The sequence below is a fragment of the Lactuca serriola genome, chromosome 5 (assembly GCF_051521515.1).
Source record: "Lactuca serriola cultivar US96UC23 chromosome 5, Lser_US96UC23_V15, whole genome shotgun sequence".
NCBI classification, from domain to species: Eukaryota; Viridiplantae; Streptophyta; class Magnoliopsida; order Asterales; family Asteraceae; genus Lactuca; species Lactuca serriola.
In genome coordinates, this window is record NC_136412.1 from 166,294,174 (window position 1) to 166,300,589 (window position 6,416).

Consider the following 6,416-nt stretch of genomic DNA (forward strand, 5'->3'; position numbering starts at 1 on the left):
CTTCTTCGAGTTTTCCATACTAAAACGTTTTAGGACCTTATCCAAGTAAGCATTCTGACTAAGTCCTATTAGTCTCTTACTTCGTTCTCTCACTATCCTTATTCCCAAAATATAGGAAGCCTCTCCGAGGTCCTTCATAGTAAAGCATACCTGAGCCAGGACTTAACCTCCTGCAGAGTCAGGATGTCGTTTCCTATGAGCAGTATGTCATCGACATACAAAACGAGGAAGCTAACAATACTCCCACTGGCCTTGACATATACACATGATTCATCTTCGCTTCGTACAAATCCAAACTCTTTGACTTTCTCATCAAAGCAAAGATTCCATCTGCGAGATGCTTGCTTAAGTCCATAAATGGACTTCTCAAGCTTGCACACTCTATTGGGATGCTTTGGATCGACAAAACCCTTTGGCTGAGCCATGTAAACATCCTCAGCCAACTTCCCATTAAGGAAAGCGGTCTTGACATCCATTTGCCATATCTCATAATCATGAAAAGCAGCAATGGCTAGCATCACCCTAATAGATTTTATCTTAGCAACTGGTGAGAAGGTCTCATCATAGTCAACTCCGGGAGTTTGAGTAAATCCCTTCGCCACCATTCGTGCCTTATACGTGTGCACATTCCCATCCACGTCGGTCTTCTTCTTGAATCTCGCAGTCCATCGCCTCCTTCCATCTTACAGACTTTGGGCCTGCCATGGCTTCCTTATAGCTGTTAGGTTTATCTAGATTTACTAGTGTACTATCACTAATATACGTGTCCCCTTTGGTAGTAATATGAAAACCATACAACTGGGGTTGAACTCTAACTCTTTCGGAACGTCTAAGAGGTAAGGACTGGTCAATTGGTTCAACCGGAGTGTCCTCCTTGGGTTGAGCGCCAGCGGTAGAGGTTCCTTCATCGCTCAATTCTTGAATCTCTTCAAGATCGATGTGCCTCCCACTGTCTCCTTGGCTTATGAGTTCTCACTCTCGGAAAACCCCTCTCCTTGCAACGAAGACAACATTGTCACTCGGTCTATATAAGAGATATCCAAAGGATCTCTGCGGGCAGCCGATGAAAATACATCTCTCAATACGAGGTTCGAGGGAGCCTTCCCTGTCCACAACCTTGATATGTGCCACAACCCCAAACTTGAGTCTCTCGTCTTACGAAGACCTCACAACCCCAAACCTTGATATGTGCCAACGAGGGAGCCTTCCCTGTCCACATCTTGTGAGGTGCTTTGGCAACCTTCTTTGTAGGGACTCAGTTAAGGATATGGGCGGCAGTCTCTAAGGCATACCCCTAGAATGAGATAGGTAGTGAAGCACGACTCATCATAGAACGGACCATGTCTAACAAGGTACGATTACGCATTTCTGCCACACCATTCAACTGCGGTGTCCTAGGTGGCGTCAATTGCGAAACTATTCCGCATTCCTTGAGATAGTCGTGGAATTCAAGACTTAGATACATGTCCTCATAGGACTTTTGGAATTCGGAGTTCACTGTGGCTATCATGATGCAATGAACTTTCGTTGCATCACGCGCATGGGTCTCAAAGACAGCCATTTCTTCGAGAGTAGCAGTTTCCGGATTGATCTTCTCGAGCTTCTCATCGAGAACATACTCTTTGTCCTCGTAACGCGCGATAATGCGAATGTATCTTATCCATTCGCTAAATTTCGATCCATCGAAAGTCACTTATTGACAAAGGCTCATTAGCGTGAATGAGCTAGCAGCAGCGTTGTTTGCATTAGACATCTACAAATAGAAAGGATAAATTTGATTAGAATTGAATCGCTAATTAAACACCCAAAATGAAAAATTAGGGCTAGGACCCAACAACATTATTTACATATTAGAAAAGGGATGCCGTAATCCAACATGCAAATAATTTGGAGGTAAGTGAATGATGATTCACTAATTCTTCACCATGAAAAACATAAGCTTAAGTTTTAAATGTATTTAGAATTCCTAGATTTTTCTTGAGATTCATTGAACCTTTCAATCGTATGTTTAAATCTCAATATGCCCCTCTCGTTTGTGACTGGGATGCCGAGGATCACATAGTGGGTGTGAATAACCATGCAAATCTACATGGTGTCTTCATTGTTACAATCACCTATTCGATGTGCCGGTAAACCACACACGCTCCATCGAACTATGACAAACAATGAATAACCTTTACCACCTTTGCTTAGAACCAATTAGTGTGCCGGTAAACCACACACGCTCGACTAACTTCTTAGCAAGGGTGTAAAGTGTAATTTCATGGGATTGCATCAATTTCACTTTTGCCTAAAGTAACTGAGATTGGGAATTTGTAATCATGTTTAGTTACTTTATATAGATTCATTATACTTATTAATGAGGAGAGGATTGCCCTATCCTACCCATTCAGCTAACGACCGTCCACCAGTCAAGAAAACGTGGGTGTGAGTGTACACCCATTAAGCGCCATTTTATAGGGAGGAACCTTATACTCACCTTATAGACCGGCTTCGTGAATGAGGCCTATTAACGGTAAGACTAGCATTTTAATTATACATATATATATATATATATATATATATATATATATATATATATATATATATATATATATATTATGCTTGTCATAATATAATAGTATAGTGTGTATTTTAAACATTTCAAAAATACTAGGGTTTTAATCTTCAATTTAAAATTTTCAAAATTTAATGCCATTTAAATTAAAATTTTAAATATTAAAACTCTTGATTTAATAATTATCACAAATTAAACTATTAATTTAAATTATTAAATCATAAGGGATTATCTAAATCATGAGGATAGTTACCATTTAAACAATTAACTTATCCTAATCCGTTTTATCCTGCTAAATTTCAAAAATAATAAGAGGGGAGAATTCAAAATCTTTAATTACCATATTTAACTATTAAAAGATAATTACAAGATATGGGATTATCCAAATCCCTAAAATTTAGGATCTTATCTTGGAGAAGGAGGCAAATCTCGAAATCTAAGAGTTTGCAAACCCTAGATTTCGAAATCTTGGATTAAAAGGAAAGAATTCAAAACCCCTTTCAAGATTTTCACAAATTAGGGTTAGGAAACCCTAATCTCGAAATCTATGGCCTCCTAGGGTTTATTGGCTATAAACTCTAATTTGTCAAGTTCATACAATTGAATAATACCAATTGAAAACAAGTTAACCAAAGTCTCTGATTGTAACGTACCAAAAATACGAGCCAAAAATTTCGTTTTTAAAACATGTACTTAGCAAAACATTTAGGAACAATTCATTCAACAACCATCTCATTTCACAAAAGATGTTGCATGTCAGAAAACATTGTCATAATCATAAAAATGTCAGAGTACAATTTCCTAGGAAGATATCATAATGCGGAATACAAGCAGGTGTGTGTGTGATGTACCGCTACCGTGCCAGCTCCTTCCCCTTCGACGAAGACGTACCTAAAACCAAAACTGAAAACTGTAAGCACGAAGCTTAGTGAGTTCCCCCATAATACCTCATACCATGCAAGCATACAATGTACAACTAGGAGATACGGGCCTCACCCACACTCCACTATCTGGGAGATATGGGCCTCGCCCACACTCCACTATCGGAGAGATATGGGCCTTGCCCACACTTAGCCGCTAACCCATAATATACAAGTATCACACAGACAACGAGTATAGACAACTCTATCATACTGACATATATCATAATCAACTCAACCAAGAGATATGGGCTCGGCCCGCACTCTAATACTAACATCTCGTCTATACGGGCCGGCCTTGGCGCCTTAGACCCGTTACTACTAGAAGGAAACTCACCTCAAAGTAACTGCCGATCTGTGTGGGAACTGACTGTCTGCTGCTACTGCCGCTCCGGAAATCCTCCAGCTATAATTCCCACAAAACCCTTAGTCAAATACTGCTAACCAACTTCAGGGTAAATTGACCATTTACCCTTACAAATCAAGAGTCAAGTCACAGTCAACTACCAGTTGACGAGACTCGCCGAATTGGCTTGCCAAGTCGCTGAGTCCCTTTCCCTTAGTATGACCATAAATCCGTCTCTACTCGTCGAGTTAGACGTTGACTCGACGAGTTTTCCTTTTATACCCAAGGCCAATAGTCCTTCATCCTACTCGCCGAGTTGTATGAACAACTCGCCGAGTTCATCTTCATCCGATGAACACTTTATGCTCTGACTTGCCGAGTTGTATGAACAACTCATCGAGTCTGTTCTTGATCTAAGAAGGTCGCCTTGAACTCGCTGATTCAGGGCATTGACTCGCCGAGTTCCTTCCCGGATGAGTTCAGCTTCCAACTCACCGAGTCCACCCAGGACTCGGTACTCTACTCGGCATAAACGAAAAGGGGGAAAACTCGGGGACTCGCGACCCGACTCGCCGAGTTCGATGAGCGACTCGCCGATTCTGCCCCATGCAAATACTATACACTCGATCTTGTTCGATTCCAGTCCATGCCATTTATAGATCTGGGTTCTTAGGGCAGAATTTTCACGTAAAGTTTCCAACTTTACGTGTAGAAATGCATAGAATGGGGATTAAAGGCGAAATAAGGGCTAAGAAGGTAGATCTAGGACATTCAAGCAATTTACTCCCATAAAGGTTATAGATCTGAGCTTCTGGAGCTCAAACATGACTAGATCTAGCGGATAATCAACCTATTACGAATTCTACTTCATGCACAAGCTTGGAAAAAGGTTAAAGAAGAGCTCAAAAGGTGCTCTAATGGGGTTTTAAGCATACAAACACAATGGAGTAGAGATATACCTAAGAGAACTCTGAAATAGCACCAAGATATCTGGTCTCCTTATTCTCTTCTTGCTCCACTCTCCTTCTTCTCCCCAAAACTTCAAGGAATCACTCTAATCACTTCAATCTCACAAGAAACGAGTTAGGGTTTGATGTAGGGCGCTCTAAGGGTGAAAGGGGGCGATCTTGGGCCGCACAAGCTAGCTTAAATAGGGGGTAAACCCTTGGAATTAGGGTTTCATCAGACAGCAGTGACTCGCCGAGTCCGGAATATGGACTCGCCGTGTCGCCAACTTAAACATGCCCCGGATCCCGTCTCTACTCGGCGAGTCGGACCTACAACTCACCGAGTCCAAGGCTAAAAATGAAAAACACAAAGATAAATTTTACGTACTAGGAACTAGGTGCTACAAATCTCCCCCACTTATTTTAGACTTCGTCCTCGAAGTCTGCTGCCCGATCCTGAAATAGCTCGGGGTAATGCTCCATCATTTCTTCCACCGGCTCCCAAGTCCACTCGGACCCCTTTCGGTGCTGCCAATGCACCTTCACTAACTGCACCCTCTTGTTCCTTAGATCCTTCGACTTCCGGTCGAGGATTGCGACTGGGCGCTCAATGTAATTCAGGCTATCATCAACCTGTATATCCTCTAACGGCACCACCGCTGAATCATCCACGAGACACTTCCGCAGCTGGGAGACATGGAAGGTGTTGTGGATCTGGCTGAGCTCGGCTGGCAGATCCATCCTATATGCCACCTTGCCCACCAGGCTACAACCCTGAACGGACCAATGTATCTCGGGCCCAACTTGCCCCGCTTCCTGAATCGAATGACGCCTTTCCAAGGAGACACTTTCAGAAGAACCATCTCCCCGACCTGGAACTCCAGGTCTGATCGACGCTTGTCGGCATAACTTTTCTGTCGACTCTGCGCAGTTTGAAGCCTGCTCCGAACTTGCTGGATTTTCTCTGTCGTTTTGAGCACCAACTCGGTGCTCCCCATGACCCTCTGGCCAACTTCACTCCAACTTATCGGGGTAGCTGTTGTTGTACGAGAACTCAGCCAAGGGAAGATAGGTATCCCAGCTACCACCGAAGTCTAGCACGCATGCCCGCAACATATCCTCCAGGGTCTGGATGGTCCACTCACTCTGACCATCCGTCTGTGGGTGAAAGGCGGTGCTAAAGTGCAGACGAGTGCCCAAATCATCATTAAACTTTTTCCAAAACCTGGAAGTGAACCGCACATCTCGATCCGATATCACTGACACTGGCACCCCGTGCCGCGCCACTATCTCCCTGATGTAAATATCGGCCAACTTTTCGGCCATGATGCTTTCCTGAATCAGAATAAAATGGGCGCTCTTGGTCAATCGATCCACGATGACCCAAATCGAATCTACTCCTCGTGCCGTCCGGGGAAGCTTTGTGATAAAATCCATCGTAAAATCCTCCCATTTCCACAACGGGATATCCAACGGCTGCATCTTGCCGTGCGGTCTTTGATGCTCGGCCTTGACCTTCCTGCAGGTCAAACACCGCTCGACGTACCACGTTACATCCCGCTTCATGCAGGGCCACCAATAGTCTAGGTGAAGATCCCTATACATCTTCGTCGCCCCTGGATGAATACAAAATCGGGATTTGTGCG